At 35.5% G+C, this 18697-nt stretch overlaps 1 protein-coding gene across 1 annotated transcript in view; it reads left to right on the forward strand.

Moving 5' to 3' along the window:
* Nucleotides 1–7852: 7852 nt before the first annotated feature.
* Nucleotides 7853–18697, forward strand: part of LOC141401345 (uncharacterized) — a 178459-nt gene continuing 167614 nt past the window's right edge. Inside the window, exon 1 of the mRNA XM_073981505.1 lies at nt 7853–8736. The gene's annotated coding sequence lies outside the window, so the exon portion shown is untranslated. The remainder of the gene's footprint in view (nt 8737–18697) is intronic.

Here is an 18697-nt window from a genome sequence, read left to right on the forward strand (position 1 = left end):
CTTGTGGATTGGTGCATCGTGAACAAAACGATCGTTGTGCTTCAAACGACGTCTATAAAATCATCATAGGCGACGAATCTTGGATCTTTGCTTAGGATCCCGAAACAAAACAGGAATCGGCTGTTTAGGTCTTCGAAACGAGCCAAATCCAACAAAAGTTGTTCATGTAAGAAGCACTTCGAAGCAAATGATCGCCTGTTTCATCAGCAAAACTTACAGTGTGGCGAATATACGGCTTTAGAAATGTAGGACGGTTAACTCTGAGTGGTACACTACAATTTGTTTGCAAAAATCTCGTGAGAAAATCGAAAACGAACAAAAGAAGACGAGTCATTGTGCACCATGCCAACGTGGACTCTCACACATGGATTCAAACCAGCACCTGTTTGATCGGTCAAAACGTGGAATTGATGGATCATCCGCCATACAGCCCTGACTGGGGATCCAATGACATTATTTGATTTCAGCATATCAAGAAAAAAAGTCGTGGTCAACGATGTTCGTTGCCAGAAGATGCTAAAAAAGCGTTCAATAACCATGTCTTGGAGGTGTCTAAATCGGAGTGGAAGAAGGGATTCAGCAATTGGTTTGACTGCATGAAAAAGCGTATAAATAACGTTGGAGACTACTTAAGAAAACAATAGCTTTGTTCCTTTACTTTTAATGGTAAAAGTGGTAAAAGAGATAACTGACAAAATTTCTCAAAATTGCTCTCTCATGAACAGTTTTACCATAAAAGTAAAGGAACGAAAAAATGGTAGATCTGGTAGCAATGTCAAAAAAGAAACATAAAAATTCAATTTTCTTCTTTTATTTTACAATTTTTAATTTTGTTTTGCCAGCTTTTTTCTTTTATGTTTGTTCATTTTTTCGTCATTGTCAAATAATCGTCAAACAAATGTCGAAAAATCAGTTCTACCATTTTTTACCTGAAGAAATTTTACTGGTAGCCTGTGGTAAAAGACATGTTGTAACATGGAAATTACATTCCATAGTTCTATGCAAGAAAAACATAAGAATGTTAGGGAGTAGTTCAGTTATTTAACCGCGATATTCATGTTGGTTTTCAAGTTTATTTTCGTAGATTACCGAAATATGTCTCCTAGAAATAAAATATAGACCAAAAATTGAATTTGGATATTTTCCTCACAAAAGTTCACCCGCGAAGAACTATCCTCTCATTATCCAAAATTGTTGACATCTTCCTTAACCACAATTTTTACCTCGTGTAAAAATTTGTTGGTTTTAAACTATAACTGCGAACTCTAGCGTGGTTACTATTACTTACTTAGCTGGCCCATTGCAGAACATTTGTTCCCTAGACCGAACTAAGAAAAGATCTCCAATTCTCTCTGTTTAGTGCTTCGGTTGTTCGCGCCATCAATTCTTTGGCCTGTCAATTCTGCGTGCACCGCCATGTGGCTCTATTTATACGCCTTTTTAACGGGTTCATCACCGCTCATTCTTATTATATGGCCTAGCCAACGCAATCGCTGCATCTCGATACGTTTAACTATATTGATGTCGTTGTATAGCAGATACAGTTCCTGGTTCATACGACGTCGATATTCGCGGTCAACGCAGATTAGTACATAGATCATTCGAAGAATTTTTCTCTCAAGCACGCCAAGCACTGCCTTGTCTGCTTGCACAAGTACCCAGCCTTCGGAACCGTACACCAGCACAGGTAGTATCAGTGTTTTTGTAAAACGTTATTTTTGTTTGACGAGCTTGTTTTTGAAGTGCTTACCTAAGCCAAAGTAGCATCTGTTAGCCAATACAATTCTTCTTTTTATTTCACAACTGATTTCGTTTGTTGCGTTTACGGCGGTGCCGCGGTATACGAAGTCTTTTACTACCTCAAAATTATAGGAACCAACTTCAAAAGTTGGTCCGACCTCAATGGACGCATTGCGCGTCGACACCATCAGCTTGGTCTTCTCGCCGTTTACCGCCAGATACACTTTAGCAGATTCTCCTTCGACCTTCATAAAGGTATCGGTTACATCTTTTACTGATCGTCCCATAATGTCTATATCATCAGCATAAGCAAGTAACATGTTTCTATTGGTGAAGATTGTGCCATTTCTTTTGACGTTTGCCTTTCGTAAACCTTTCCTAGCAGGATGCTGAAAATATCACACGAAATGCTGTCTTCTTGCCTGAAACTTCTGTTGGTACAAAACTCTTCGGAGAGGTTCTTTCCTATTTTAACTGAAGATCTTGTGTCAGTTATAGTCATTTTACAAAGCTGAATCAGCTTTGCGGGGATACCAAGTTCAGACATGGCTTGGAATACCCTTGAACGTAGCGGGCTGTCGAAGGCTGCTTTATAATCGACAAAAAGGTGCTAGGTGTCGATCTGCATCTCTTGGGTCTTATCCAGGATTTGCAGCAGGGTAAATATCTGGTCAATGGTGGACTTGCCAGGTCTAAAGCCGCATTGGTATGGTCCACTTATTTCGTTGACCATGGGCTTTAGTCGTTCGCACAATATCCCTGATACTATCTTTTAGGCGATAGGGAGACGACTTATGCCCCTATAGTTGGAGCATAAAGTCGTATCTCCTTTCTTGTGGACGGGACACAGGACGCTCAGAATCCAATCGTCGGGTACGCGTTCTTCCTGCCAGATGGAGCTAACTAGTTGATGCATACACCTTATCAGCGTGTCGCCTCCGGTTTTAAACAGCTCGGCTGGTAGGCCATTAGCTCCTGCTGCCTTATTTTTCTTCAGCCGGTTTATTGCTGTCTTTACCTCATCTTGGCCGGGTGGTATCTTCTGGGATTGGATCTGTGGTATCTTCGTCGACTTCGCTACTATTGGATACCAAAAGTTTGGAAAAATGCTCTTTCCATATCCTTAGAACACTATCTGTATTAGTTACCAAATAACCTTGCTGGTCTCTACAAGAGGATGAACCAGTTCCAAAGCCATCAGTTTGATGTTTCACTCTTTGGTAGAATTTTCGGACTTCATTCTGTTTCCTGTACATCCGATTTGTTCACACTCCCGCTTTTCCATCTCTCTCTTTTTCCTGTGGAAAAGACGTTTCTCCTCTCTCCTTTTCTGCCGATACCTCTCTCGTGCGCTACGCGTTGCTACGGATTGTAAAGCAGCCCTATATGCCGCATTTTTCTCTTCGGTAGCAGCGCGACACTCCTGGTCATACATGAATTCCTTTGTGGAGGTCTCTGGTATCCATGTATGGATTTTGCGATTGTTTGCATGGAGTGGGCAATATTTTGCCATTGTCCTGATATGTTATCGGGACGAGGGGTGCTTTGATTAAGCAGTTGGGCCAGTAGAGTGGAATATGCTGTGGCTATCTGTTGTGATTGCAGCTTACCGATGTCCAACTTCCCATGTTGTGTCTGCTCGCACTTTGGTTGCTACGTTTAATCTGGTACGTACCTTTGCTGCAACAAGGTAGTGGTTCGAGTCTATGTTTGCACCCTGAACGATTGTACATCATAGGTGTGCACGGGCATCCACTGGTGGCTGCTGTAAAATACTCTTACTTTTATTAATTCAACAAAACTCAGACGTTTAAGTATTTTTTGTAATTATTATTTAATAAATAATTTCATCCACGATTTTAGATTAAAACTGTGTTTTCACAATTAAAAAACAATTTAGAAAAACCATGAAAAACGACAAATGTTAAATTCTCTTATATTTAGAGTTTCTGGTCGGGAATTCCCGACCCGGGATTTCCCGGGAATTCTCGATTTTTTTCGGACGGGATTTCCCGGGAAATTTTTTTGAAATTCCCGGGAATACGGGTATTTGTATTTTTCATATATAAGTCTTATATTATTTGTCTTATAGTTATTTAATGTTGAAAATATAGTGGAATAGCGATTATTCATGTTCCGATAATTCGTAATTCCCGATCATTTGTAATAAACTTCGGGTCCATAGTAAAAATCGCGATAATTCGAGTAAAGTACATACATGTTGGGCCTCTCAATAATTATTCTTTTTCTGGAATTCGAAGTCTGTATAACCTCACATAATTCTGAACTTTTTGGAGTCATTTCCTTGTTGTTCTAGTCAATATTTTTATTAATGGCATTCTTGAAGTACATATATTAATTTGTTAAGATATAAACTCTGTGACCGATTCGAATTGTTGTTTTCTCCAAAATTACTGTATAATGTGTAAAGGCCTCGACACATAAGAAGCATGGAATTCTTGCTTAAGTCATATCTGGTAAATGACTAAAGAACAAGTTCGACCTAATTCAAATGTGATTCTGAAATCTTTTTATTAGGTCGAACTTGGTCTTTAGTCTTTTATAAGATATGACTTCAGCAAGAATGCCATGCCTCTTAAGTGTCGAGGCCTTAAGTTGCAAATCGTGTATATTAGGAATGGAAGTCCGTAATAACTATAGTATGTATGTTCATATATGTTCGCCTCTATATCTTTGGTGCCACCGTGGTGCAATTGTGAAGCTTTGTACACAAAGGTCAACCTTGTAAAAATCCTTTATCAACGGATTTATTCTATGATCGACACGCCCTTCGAACCATAAAACCTAAAAATAGAGTCGCACAGCAATCTTTGATATGAACGAAGCCTTTGCGAGGATGGTCGTGGGAAACAGCAATTTATATAATCTCCGCAAATTAGTCAGGAAGAATTGGTTGTCTTGAACAACTGCCATATATGATGTATTGGTACTTTCAAGATGTTGGCGCATCGTCGTTAATATTGTTCCATATTGTTCCAAGAGAGAACTAATCATACAACTATACATATAAGGAGTATTTATTTCCTTTATGTTTGCTCTCTGTCACGTCTATGCCCCACAAACTCGATTTCTCATAGTCCCGGGAATTCCCGGGTTCCCGGGAATGAGAAATTTGTATTCCCGATTTCCCGGGAATGAAAAAAAGTCGGGAATTCCCAAACTCTACTTATATTCTCTTAAATTATGTTTTGCTCACCATTGTTGTACATCCAACACACTCGATGCATGTCTTCCATCTATCACAACGTGATCAATTTGGTGACCTTATGAATATGGAGATGCTTAAATGTGGTACTGCTAACTACCATGTTTCTTGGCAGCTGCAAAGTCTATCAGCCTCATACCATTGTCAGATGTTTCTCTGTGGAGACTGAATTTCCCGACTGTAGGGCCAAAGATATTCTCCTTTCCAATTTTTGGCATTAAAATCGCCTAGTATAATTTTAATGTCATGGGCAGGGCAACGGTCATAAGTTTCTTCTAACCGCTCGTAAAATATATCTTTGGTCTGTTCGTCCTTTTCTTCAGTGGGATCATGAGCGCAAATAAATCAGATGTTGAAGAATTTAGCTTTTAATCGAATTGGATCGAGTCTTTCATTCAGTGGGGTGAAGCTGGAGACCAGATGTTTTAACCTCCGACCAACTACAAATCCGCAACCAAACTCATGCTTTGTGTCATGGCAACTATAATACAGTGCGTCACCTTTAGGTGTTGTTGTGACGTCTTTTCCGTTCCATCGTATTTCCTTGTACTTTTCAAGTACATTTGCCAATGCGTAAACTGCACCTTCTCTATAAAGAGTGCGAACATTCCAGGTGCAGATTCGCAGATCATGGTCTTTAAAACGATTGCGGGGTTCGTCAACTCCAGAGGGGTTTGTATTTTTTCGTTTTTTCATAGTAGGCTGTTTTTTCTATGGGAGGTTTACTAAACCGACGCTAAAACTCAAGTTTTTAACGTTCATATGGGTGAACGCGCGGCACTTAGCTCACTACCTTTAACGGGTGTTAAAGGCAGTTCCCCAGGTGACACCACGGGGAGGTCAGTGTCCACTTGAGATGAAGGAGGGACCAAGGTAAATCCTGGGCTTGGCCATGTTAAAGCCGGTCAGGACCGTTCCTTGGTATCTTCCATTCCCTACGTCATCCAGCGTGGTTACTATACACACACAATTAAAACTGTGCAATTTCTGTATATACTAGGATGTATCTAGCTATTATAGCTTTTTGTTCAGTTTCAGGCCCATCACAGCTCTTGACCTCAACGAGATAAATTTATGCAAATATTTTAACTATGTATTTTGTTTCGGAACTACAAGAATCTGATAACAATTGAACCATCGTTCTTGTGAATTCCTCTGAATGCGTTTGTATTCTATAATAGCATCTATGATTTCCATAAGTCTGATTTGATGAAGATTCTAATTGGATTTAATGTTCCAAAAAGGATGAGGGACAAATAAACAAACATACACCCACCCCTAAGGACATATCATCAGATTATTTCAAAGTGCTAGGAAAAGGTTGTGACATGTTAAGAGTGTTTCGCTAAGAGTAGTTCCAAAAAATTGTGGGAGTGAGTGATAAACCGCTTCACTCCCAAAAAATAAATATGAATGAATTGGTCTCATACCAATCGAACACGAGTTCTTTCTTGGCTATTGGCAATGTTGGGTTGGATGGTTGTGTGATGGTTCGATGTCATGTTTGAAGAGGATGTATGATGTTCGTTTACAACTTATGTGTATTTTCCTTAAGGCTGCAACGTTTCCACTTTTATTTTGTCTTATTGTCTAAGGTTTGAGTAGTTTGTGGTTGCACCAAACCCGTATGAGTTGTTTCCGGCTGCTTCTGCTTGCTACATTGTGCTCCACAACTATGTTTGTCGGTGTGTCTGTGTGTATGAACTGTTTGCTGCCATGGCTTTCTTGTGCCGCTGATTGACCTGTTCCCAAATGAGTTTCAGTTTAGTGCGAGATACCGGTTCGTTACGTTTGAAGCTAATTTTTGAACGTGGGATTAGCGCGTGTTGAAATTCGAAAATTCAAACGGCAAACCAAGAAAAACCATATGAAAATATAACTGAGAAAAGAAAACAAAATAACGTTGAGAAACGAAATTGTGTGTGTGCGCTGGCTCACTCAATACGATGAAGTGAGATTTTGTAATGTAAACAAAAAATTATGTTGCATGATAAATAAAAGAAAAATAGTGAAATAAATTATAAAATAAATAATAATATTTAAATTAAAATTAATAAATTTAAGACGTAAGAAAGTATTTGCATTTCAAAACTTCTGGCTTAAAATGTGGAAAAGAGTAAAATCTCGCTTTAAGTTTATTGGGTCGTTTTAGACCTCTGTCAATAAAAATAAAAACAAATTATTTAAATTAAAAAATACATATAAAAAATCCATGTTATTTGTGATATTTGCATAAACCATTTGAGAAAAACTTCTGACAAAAAGTTTAACAAAAAACCCCAGTTTTTTCATCTTATGTGTCTGTGTATTAAAGAGTTACTACATCTAAACGGAAAATATGTTGTTGCCTACCATTATCTATAGACAACATCTGCCGCAGCAACATCAACATCATCAACAATTGATATCGTTTCAATCTTGCCACATACTATAAAACAACAGCAAGTGCCACAAAAGAATTTGTTGTGTGTTTGTTTCTGTTTTTGTATTCCTTTTGCAAAGGCAATGTTTGTTGACAGCCATACTGAAACTGCAAAAAAGACCTAAGCAATCAACCAGACTTCAGAGCTGAAGCCAAACACCGCCCCAGCTTTGAAACCAGCACCAGCTACAAGAAGAAGAAGAAATACAACGTCCTTCACCATCATCCATTAAACTATCCAGCAAAAACTTGCCAGTGTCCCCTTTTCTAAAGAAGACAACAAAACAAAAAAAGCTTGGAATTGTTCGGCACCACAACAAATTTTTCCAACTTCAAGAAAAAGAATAGAAAAAAACGCTTTAAAACAAAAAAAGAAAAACCTATCAGCATATCATCATTTTGTCTTTTTTTGCAACAAAGAAAAAACCACAACAACAAAAGAACAGCAACTTGGAACTAAGAATGTTGTAACAACGTTCTGGTCTTTTGATTGTCGTCTTTAGATTACAGCCTTTTTTTTTTGCTGGTAACAACAAAACAACTCCCAAACAAAATAGACAAGGCAAGAAGAAAATCTAAGAAAAAAGAAAAACAACGAACAAATGGACAACTACATGTTGCTGGCGTAAACTATACCAGTTACCAGTTTTTTGTTTTAAAAAGTTTTTTTATATTAAAGTTTTGGGTTAAACGTTTTAGTTTGGCCAAACAACAACAAAAAACAATTCCTGTATGGCCAGCTTTTGGTTATGTCCCCAGTAGTGCAAAACAAGCTTAAAAAAATTAAACATTCTCAATTTCGGTGATTGGGCGCCAAACTGTTAAACTCAACATAAAAAGAATTAGTTCCTCATACCTGTTTTTTGGAGACTTATGACCACACAAAAAAGAACAGCATCAATCCAAAACCAGCAAAAAAATTAAGTTTTTACCAAATCACAGTAACTTTGTTGCAAGTGTAAATCCCCAAATCCCCAAAACAAAGCGAAAAAATCTAAAAATCACCTGTCTTGGAAAGTGAAAAATAAAATAAAAAATCGCCGCCAAAACAGATTTAACATTGAAAAAGAAAAAGTTTGAAAGTGAAGCAATTAATTTAAGAAAAAAGTTTCCCCAACCGAAAGTATGTTTCAAAATATAACCTTAAATGTTAAAAGTTTTAAACTTTGACCTTTCTGTTATTGTAACAACGAGAAGAAAAAATTAAACAACAAAACAAATTTTATTCAATTAAAATACAACAACAACATCAAAGTGATTGGAGAAGACGGATTTCGCCCCGCAAAACCTTCATTTATTGGATTAAGACAGCCGCCACAAAATTCTGTATTTATTTCTGTTTTGCAAGGTAAGTGGAAAAGTTTTTCGTAGAGCAACAACACTAAATGTTTTTCGAGATTTCCCTTCATTATTTAAAAAATAAGAAACAAAAACTGAAATGAAAATGTTTGTTGGTGTTAAAGTTTAGTTCGTTGCAGCCCAACCCAATTTACCGATTTTTTTTGTTACTCAACACTGGCTTGTTGACATTGTTTTTATTTGGTTTTTGATGGCTTTTATAGTGCTTTAAAACATTTAATATTAATGATTATTAATTTTGTGTTGAATTTTATGTTTCTATGTAACATTGTATTGGAAACAACCTCTAAAAGAGTTCGACAAAATTAACTCACTTAAAGCCACTGGTCGTTAAAACGCCACAAAAAATGGTTGCAAAAATTGACGTAACTAAAAACCGACTTTTTTGTAATTTTCCACTTTTGTTATAAAATTTAAATATGTTAAGAAAACCTAAACAACTACAAGTGGCCACAATTTATGTCGATAATTTTGCAATCAACTTAATCAACTGTATTTACTCAATCCAGATTGATTAGTATTGAAATGCGGTAAAATAAAAAAATGTAAACACTTAGCTTAGCTTTTTAGCAACGTTGTTTTAAACAATGAAGTTTGTTGGTTTTGTTTTTGTAGCAGTAAAAAAAGGAATTTAAACAATATGCATTATTGATAAATGTTACAGAATAGGTCTACCTACAAACTGTAGCTCGAACATGGATTATCTTCATATGTTTTTGTGGGATTATTGTACACATAAAAAATTTGTCCTTTAGCGAGAGACTTTTTAAAGAATTTTTTGCGGATTTATGGCGAAACAAGTAAGAAAGTATTAGTCAGCTGTGCTGACGGAGATATACCCTCAGCCACTCACTAATTTCCCCAACAACATTAAGAAAATTTTGACATAACATATTCAAAATTTTACGATGCCACTACCTGGGTAATTGTGCCATGCGTTAAACTAAGTTTGGAAGACATTTTTGAAAAAGTTTTTGAGTTATATTGCACTATAGCCATTTTAGTATGTGCCGGCAGGTTTTTAAGCTTTTGGGCCATTATCTCAGGAGGTATTGACTTGCTCTGGAAAAAAAATTGTACCGTTGTAAATGAGGCCGTTAGAACAACCTACTGATATGGCCCATCTTCGAACTTAAACTAAGTTTGGACAAAATATTACTATACCTAAAATTTGGTTCGAATTGGTTAATCCGTTTGAGAGTTATCGTGCGCACCAGCCAGCCAGACAGACGGACGGACATGGCTAAATCGACTCCAAATTGTCTGAAACGAATTTCGTCCAAACATACTTGGGGGTCTAAAACCGTAATTTCGATCAGGCACATTTTTGGTCGTATCAAAGATTATATACCCTTTCTAGCCTTAAGGCTGAGGGTATAAAAACTATCCATTTTTAGTTAAAATCGAAATTTTGACTTTGACAGTTCAAAATTTTTTGAACGGATATTTTATACCCTCTGCCTTTAATGTAGAAACTCAATAGATTTTTTGTTGATTGCTCTGTTTTCTTGACGTGAAAGCGTGAAATTAAATTGTACTGTTTTTAAGAGAACAGCCCTCAACGAAACAAAATTTCAGGCGCTGAAGTTAAAAATTTTGTAACTTTGGCATTCTTATTCGGCTTGATATTTAACATTTCATTTGACACAACACAGTCAATTTTAACAACAACAATTGGCAGTGACTTTCTTGCTTTCATTTTAAATTACATTTTAAAAAGGAAAATTTTATAATGTGCAAAATACTTTTTCGTTTACCCAAAACATATGATCGCCGGCTCCAAAAATGTCACACCTCACGATCGTCGTCGTGAAGAAATAATTTTAACATTTGCAAAGCGAGCAATGCAAGCAACGAGCTGATTGAGTTTCGGCCTTTAGGCTAACGAGGAGATTACACTGTTTTAGACCCCAAGTATGTTTGGACGAACTTAGTTTCAGACAATTCGATTTAGCCATGTCCGTCCGTCTGTCTGATTATTAGGTTCTTAATAGACCCATAAAAACATATGCTAATTGTTTTATTCATATTCGAGCTACAGTGGGCACCGTTAACTGCTTTAGTAAAAACAGTGTTTCAGAAATTAGCTCAAGGTATGACATTTCAGATGGGAATAATATCTTCCAAAAAAGTTTGATAGATTTGCTCAATAAGTGGCCATATCCACTTAATATGATTCTAAAGTTATGAATTTTCGAAGTTCCGATATCAATTGGAAAATAATCAGTGAAAAGTGTAAAAAATGAAGCTACATATATAAACAAATAGGAAATATATTATTTTGAAAAATAAAAATTAAGTTAAATATAAGGCGGGAATATTAATTGATTGTTTATACCCACTGCATTTTGGCCATAGAGTGCAGAAAAAAGCCAGAAAGTAACAATTAGAAGTTCGCAAAGCAAAGGCGCCATAAAAACAGTGATCGATATTATTGTGGTTAGTTCCGACCCAATTGTGTAGATATTAGATGGTCTTTTTTTAGATTTCTTAATGCTTCATTTATATATTCAGTACTTAAACAGTAGATTTTTATTAATTCTCTCGTTAAGCTTGATGATCGACATTTTTTGCAAGTGAAAAACGAAAGCCAAGTACTCGAACCCACACAGTCACCAAATTACGTGACCTGGCTTCGCTGTTAGTTGAGCAGCTCTTCAGACGTATCGACTGTGGGATGGCTTCTGTGTTCTAGAACTTTTGGATTTTCAAATGCAAATGTGTTTCAAAAGTAGATTTTGTTGTAGAGGAGAAAGTCATTTGGGGAGAATATCCCAAACTAATACATTACACTTTAAAGACTATACTAGACAAACTGCCCAGCAAAATAAATTGGAAGTAGTGCAATGTAGACTAGTTCTTTCACGGCATGTTTTTATGCAGTTCAAACGGAGTCGTGAAAAAGGCACTCCATTCCCCACATTTTAACCGCATTTGGAAGCAATCCAAAGAATCACATCCATTTGTCACATTTTAACAACATACGGAGGCAGTTCAACGGAGTCGTGAAAAAGGCACTCCAATTCCTCACAATTTAACAGCATCCGGATGCAGTGCAAACGGAGTCGTGAAAAAGGCACTCCGTTCACTACATTTTATTAGCAGTTGTTAGAGATCCCTACATGTACATAAATCAGTTTGTACATCTCTACAGGCACCGGAATACATTTCCAAAAGGAGGTAATCGTGTTAACATTTCCAAACATTTGTTAATACAAACTAAATAATATTTAATTTGTGAACATTTTTCCGGTAACTCACGAGAAGAAACTTTCCCAATGGAGTGCTGTTGGAGTACATGTCGAAATCTTAACTGGTGATGGGAAGACAATATCAAACCCATTTAGCAGATGAAGCAAAAGCACTTAAGCTTGGTTTAAATGAAGACCACACACATGTTTGCGATTGAATTCAATAGAGAATTTTCATAATTTGTGTTAATTTAATAAAGTTATTAATATATTTGTTTTACACAATTAATAAATGCATTTTATTTTGTTATTCAAAACACGTGCTCTGGACTGCCTCATATTCTACCCCAAAGGGTCAGTTAAAATGCAGTGCCAAAGGTTCAATTAAAATGCAATGCCAAAGGGTCAGTTAAAATGCGGTGCAATGGAGTGCCTCTTTCAGTAGTCACTCCCTTGTAAAAATCATGAGTGAAAATGCATAATTTGATGCACTTCCAAATCACTTGTACATATCATTTAACTGCCTCTTTGGAGGCAAACTTTTCGCTGGGTGCAGTTACAAAACATATTTTCCAAAAATGTAGAGGCGTTTTTTTGTAGCAGAGGCATGTGAAATTAAAAAAATTAAAATAACAAGATGAAGAAAATATATTTGAATTTATAATTGTTTTCATTTCTCATAACATTATTTTGATATCCTCATAACAACTTCATCAATTTATTTGTCCTGTCGATATGTTCTTAAGTAGGAAAGTTGACTAAAAAACTGCTTTAGGCCCCAATGTGACCTCACCTTAAGAGTTGCATTGTGTCCTAATGAGATCACAAAACAGAGTTTGGAATATTCTGATAGTCATGAGTTTAATACTTTACCAAATGATACAAATTCTAATAGAATTTTAATATTTAGGATGCTATTAAAAGATTATCTTATATCAAAAGGTATATGCGATCAAAAATATGTCCTATTGGAATACTATATAATATATATAACGTATTTTATACGTTAAGAGTAAATCTACATATCTGTCCGTAGTGCTTACACTTTTCACGGGTAAACATTTCTATTAGGGAGTTACTAAAGTTTTCGGCTTTTGTACCAGATGACTTAGGGCTAACTGAACCAAAGTAATTACAGCATTTTCGAAATCAATGTATGTTGACATATATATGCTTTATATTTGACCACTGTCCGCAATCTGCTTGGTAAAGCATTGATTAAAATGTTTATAATAGACCAAATAGAAGCTGAGATATTTGTCATAAAATAAAATATTAAAATTGGAAAATTTTACCGCCTATTGCAATAACTTTGATATTTGGCCATCATAGCCAACACAATTTGGTATTTCAAGCTCAGACGGTCTACTTTATTTTTATAAGGTTTTCTTCCTTGAATTTATCCAACAGAAGCGAAAAAATCCGCCAAGGAAATACAATTCCACAAAGTGAAAATTGGGATACCTGTAGGCCTATTCTGTAACTTTAATCGATTGAAAAGTTGTTTAAATTTATTTTGTTTTTGTAACAACTACAAAACAAACAAATGAAATTATTGTAAAATAAACAATGAGTTAAGTTGTTAAAAAGTTACTGAATAGGCCCCTTGAGCGTCTTATTCTATATCTCTAGTATATGACTACTTTTTGTGAGGCAATTGGGATCAATTTGAAGCTCATAGTGTATTCTTTAACACTGTTGAAATTCACCCAATCAAAGCTGGGATATTCATCTTTACAACTTACAGCAACAAAATGGAAGAATGGGGTGTATTATCGACTTTTTCGATATCTCCGTTGTGGGACCACCTACGCCAACCAATTTTGTAAAGTTTTTTTTTTTTTTGGAATGCCCCTACCAGAGGTGGAGATATTCGCATAAGAATAAAACCTTGATTTTTTCTACAGATAAGTTTTTTGCCGATTCCGACCACTGAATTTTATCCGACCATCACCAAAATCAATAGGCTTCTTCCTCTCTGACGATCCGATCAAAATTACGAGCTACGGCCTGATTACAGCGTTTAGATGGACAGACGGACATACATATATAGCAAGATCGACTCAGCTCGTCGAGACATTCGTTTTGGTATATACATACAAGTATAAGGGTAATCCAAAAGAGAAAGAAGAGAAATGTTTTGCATAATAAAACAAAGGATGTTACCGATAAGGACTCCGCAACAGAAATTTAATTCCGCAGGTAGATTTTCCACTTGAAATACGTTGCTAAATTATGTTGATAGATATGTAATAACGTCAGCTATGTAGTTTTCCTTATTATCAACTTATATGGCTTAATTTTATCTGACCAACAACTTTTTTGATATCTAAGGAGTCGATTTCTTTTATCATTCGATCTTTGAACACCTCTGCTAGACCAAACCGACTTCCCGATATAACTGTATAATTATTAACTGCTGTATAGCGTGGTAGTGAATGTTTCGCTGGTAATATTTTAAGGTAAAATTCAAATTTAGTGGACAAGGTCAAGGAGATGTTTTGGGGATCATCCTCTTCAGTCCATATATGTATACGTTTGCAACTATCTCGGCGCGTGTATTGAATTCTTTTTGGTATATTAAGTTTGTTTTTCCAATTGTAACGCATTGAAATAATCATATGCGACCCTTTATATACATTCTTGATCAGTAGTGCGATTCTCTAACTCATTTTTGGAGTTACCGACAATTGTCGGTAATATCAAAATACTTAAAATTTCGGTAATTAACAATATTATTCGGTAAATTAGCGACCAATAAAAAGTAGTCGTAAAGTTCATTCATAATTTTGTGTTTTAATGTTAACGATTTTTGTCGGTAACTCAAAAATTGGTTAGAGAATCGCACTGCAGGTTAAAATTCTGAGTCTATCTAGCAATGTCCGTCTGTTGTAATCACTCTAGCGTACGCAAAAATTGAGCAAAAGAGCTAGATTTGTGCACTCGGGTATATTTTTTCCATAGGTAGGTCAAGTTCGAAGATGGGCTATATCGGTCCATATTTAGGTATAGCCCCATATAACGATACCTCCCAATTTTCGGTATTTTATATTGGGCTATAACTAAACATGGACTTATGATGGAAATTTTCCGTCTAGAAGTTTCATGGCTGCAGGGAACATGAAATATCAAATGAACCGTAGTTCTGTAGGCAAAACCCTCGGGTAGTACCGTTATATATGGGCCATATCTAAACATGAATTTTGTGTGGAGAAGTTAATATCAAATACCAAATTAACCGTAGTTTTGTCAAAAAAACTGTACGCAAAACACTTAAAATACCGAAAATCGGGAGGTAGCGCTAATTGGGGGATAGTTTCGTGCCTGCAGGTTATTTGCACTTCACAGTACTTCTGCCACAAAAATTTTCAGCATAGGTCCATGTTTAGGTGTAGCATGGCTAAACTTAACACTTTTTACTTGTTAAATTTAGTTAAATTACTCAGGAGGAAAATGGGGATTTTTATACTTATTATTATACCCTCAGCATTTATGCTAACGAGGGTATATACACTTTCATACGGGCAAAATGTGCCTCATGGAAATAATGGTTTTAGTTGGAGCAACTTGCATTCGCTGCCTCAATTACGATGGTAAAAGTTTTTTAAGGGGCAAGTCCATACTTTTTGAGCAAACAGCCCGAAGGGTGTAAAAACCCCCTATGGCACCATATGTAGTGGCTGGAGATCCATTCTTTTTAGTATCTTTAACTTTTGATCTTTAATCCTAATCAACATTTTTGTCGGTTCAAACGCCCAAAATTTTTAAAACCCCCTAAATTCATACGTTTTTGGGAAAAATGTTTCAATATACACAGGCTGAGGGTATATCTCTGTCGGCAAAGCCGACTGATAATTTTTTACTTGTTTTTCTTAAGCTTCACTTGTTCCGAAAGTGCAGTGGAAGTAACAGTACGAGTATGTCGTTGAAGTAAATATTATAATATTTATGATAGATCTAGAAATTTGGAAAATCACCACAAATGTGATATTTGTTTTATTTTAATTTTAAAATATATTTTTACAGCTTATTGCAAATTTATCCATGCATATATTTTTAAATAAATGATTCTGAAAGCGATAAGGATATTGACCTCGGTGTTTTTCCTAGAATGCAAATAAAGGTGAATGTCTCTGGTCTTCATTTTGTCATTGTTTTCCCTTGTTGCATTTTTGTATGTTTAATAAAAATAAAAGCAAAAGAATTCTTTGTTTTAATCAAGGAATAACATTGAATAGTTTCCTGGTACTGGCATTGTTGAAATGATATTTTTGATGAATATTACTTTTAACAATGTCTTAGTTATCAGCATATAAAAGCCTTCAATTTGCCATTGTGTTTTTATGTCCTGATTTTTTTTCTTCTGCTTACGATGTAAATATATCCAAACAATATGTTGAGTTAAAACAGAAGTAATTCAGAAAGTGTTATTGTCCTGAAGGCAAAATAAGGAAAAGAAAATATTTTCATAATATACAACATGTTAAAGATGTATAGAAATGTTTACTAATATCCGTAATATCCGTATTTAAATCAAAAAAGTTTATTTAGAACACCTTAAAAGCTTAAAATAGTTCTGAACCCATATGAAAATTTTATGGGAGGACATTCATGACATTCTAAATCGACTGTTTCAAAGCTGTATTTTTGCCCTTTTGATTCTCTACCTCTCTTTCTCCAAATTGCTAAAGAATTGTTTTCGGGCTTTTTAAGCCAACATTTTCTTATGGGAATTATTTGAATTTGAGGAATACTTTAATAACTACCATTGTTCAGGACAATGCTCTCTTAAAATGTATCCTCAACAGGATGTTCTTTAGTTCTTTCATTTGTTTGTTTATACCATTCAAAAAGTCTTAACAAAGAAGGTGTGAAAATTATTTCCCTTAACAATGGCCACAAACAATATAACTTCTTCCTTTAGCCTTTCGACGAGCAATCTTTGTCTCCAGAGCTTTTTTAGTGCACACAACAACAATATCCTTAAGAAATCCTTTAAATAATACTATAAGGCAAACATCAGAAGACGAAAATCTCACATGAGCACAAAATAAAAGCCAGCTTTTGTTTAAGTTTCCGTTTATGGCACATAAAATACACAAAAAGCAAAAAATAAAACACATAACGTACAAAAAATCACACAACAACAGCTTCCGTACCACCCCTCTGCCCCATACTGGCATAGTGTTGAAATGTTGGAATATTTGTTGAATTCATAAAATATACACTTTTGGGGTCATGTGGTTGGAAAAAGGTTGCTCCATGGTGGCTGGCATTTAGTTTCCCCTCCCCACTTGGCAAGGACAAATATAAAGACCGGCAGTCAGGCAGACAGACAGACACACATTGAGACAAATCAACTGATAAACATTGACATCTTACGCCTTGGCAACAACCACTCCCCCTCCACCTTTTCTTCGTCCGCAACCATCCGCAGATGACCGACCAAATGTGGATAAATGTGTGCGGTCGCTCCCCTTTGTATTTATTTTCGATTTCTTAAGAGGATCGTTTATTTGTTTGTTTTATTTTTGCCATTGTTTTTTGGAATGTCATGCTTTTGTTTATTTTTCTCATCTCTTGTCAGTCAGTCAGCCAGTCAGTAGTGGTGATGGTGGTAAATATAAGGGAAAATAACAATGAAAATCGTTAAATAAATACAAATCAAATATAAATATTGTCTCTTTTACACGCACACATGTACCCAAGCACACACGTACGCACGCCAGAGTATACCCACAACACACAAATTCCCACCAGGCCCACATCGCGGTAATGTTTATCATCACCTGTATAATTCTGTATAGCTCAATGGATATGCTCGTGTTGATATTTGCTTTGGTTTTAATTTTCCAACAGAAGTAGAATGAATACCAGCTCGTTGTTAAGTCTGCCAAAAACAACAAACAACAACAACAATAAAACTATATGCGAAAGTGTGTGAATCTATTTCCTGTACAGCTATATCTGCTCTTCATCCTCCCTTGGTAAGCTGTAAGTGTGCGTACGTTCATGTGAAGAGTTTTGTTGTTTACTTAAAGACCACTAAAAATTGCGTTAATGCGTTGATAAATAATAAAAAATCTTAAATTCCATTTATGTCAGACTTCTCGCTATATTAAATGTGCTAAGCTGTTAAATACAATGTGTAAATGCGCGTCGTACCTTTATAGTTGTAGACGTATTTGATCTACTTGGGAATACTCAGAGAAAAAAGTAAGTTGGATTGAGGGGGCTAAGGACAACAAATCCGTCATTGATTACTTAAGAAGTTTTTGCAAAGTCTTCACCACGTTTGCAATAGGACTAGTTTTGGGATAAGACTTGGAAAAATATTTTTTTTAAATCCACTTTAGTGAAAACTTGGAAACATATTTTTTAAAAATCCTTGAAAAAAATACTTTAAAAAATCCACGCTAGTTAAAGGCCTTGAAAAAAAAAAATTCTTTAAAAAATCCACGATTGTTAAAGGCCTTGAAAAAAAAAATTCTTTAAAAAATCCACGATTGTTAAAGGCCTTGAAAAAAAAATTCTTTAAAAAATCCACGATTGTTAAAGGCCTTGAAAAAAAATTCTTTAAAAAATCCACGCTTGTTAAAGGCCTTGAAAAAAAAATTCTTTAAAAAATCCACGCTTGTTAAAGGCCTTGAAAAAAATTCTTTAAAAAATCCACGCTTGTTAAAGGCCTTGAAAAAAATTCTTTAAAAAATCCACGCTTGTTAAAGGCCTTGAAAAAAATTCTTTAAAAAATCCACGCTT

This window comes from Musca autumnalis, unplaced genomic scaffold (genome assembly GCF_047663935.1).
Source record: "Musca autumnalis isolate F117 unplaced genomic scaffold, ASM4766393v1 scaffold_4, whole genome shotgun sequence".
Lineage (NCBI taxonomy): Eukaryota > Metazoa > Arthropoda > Insecta > Diptera > Muscidae > Musca > Musca autumnalis.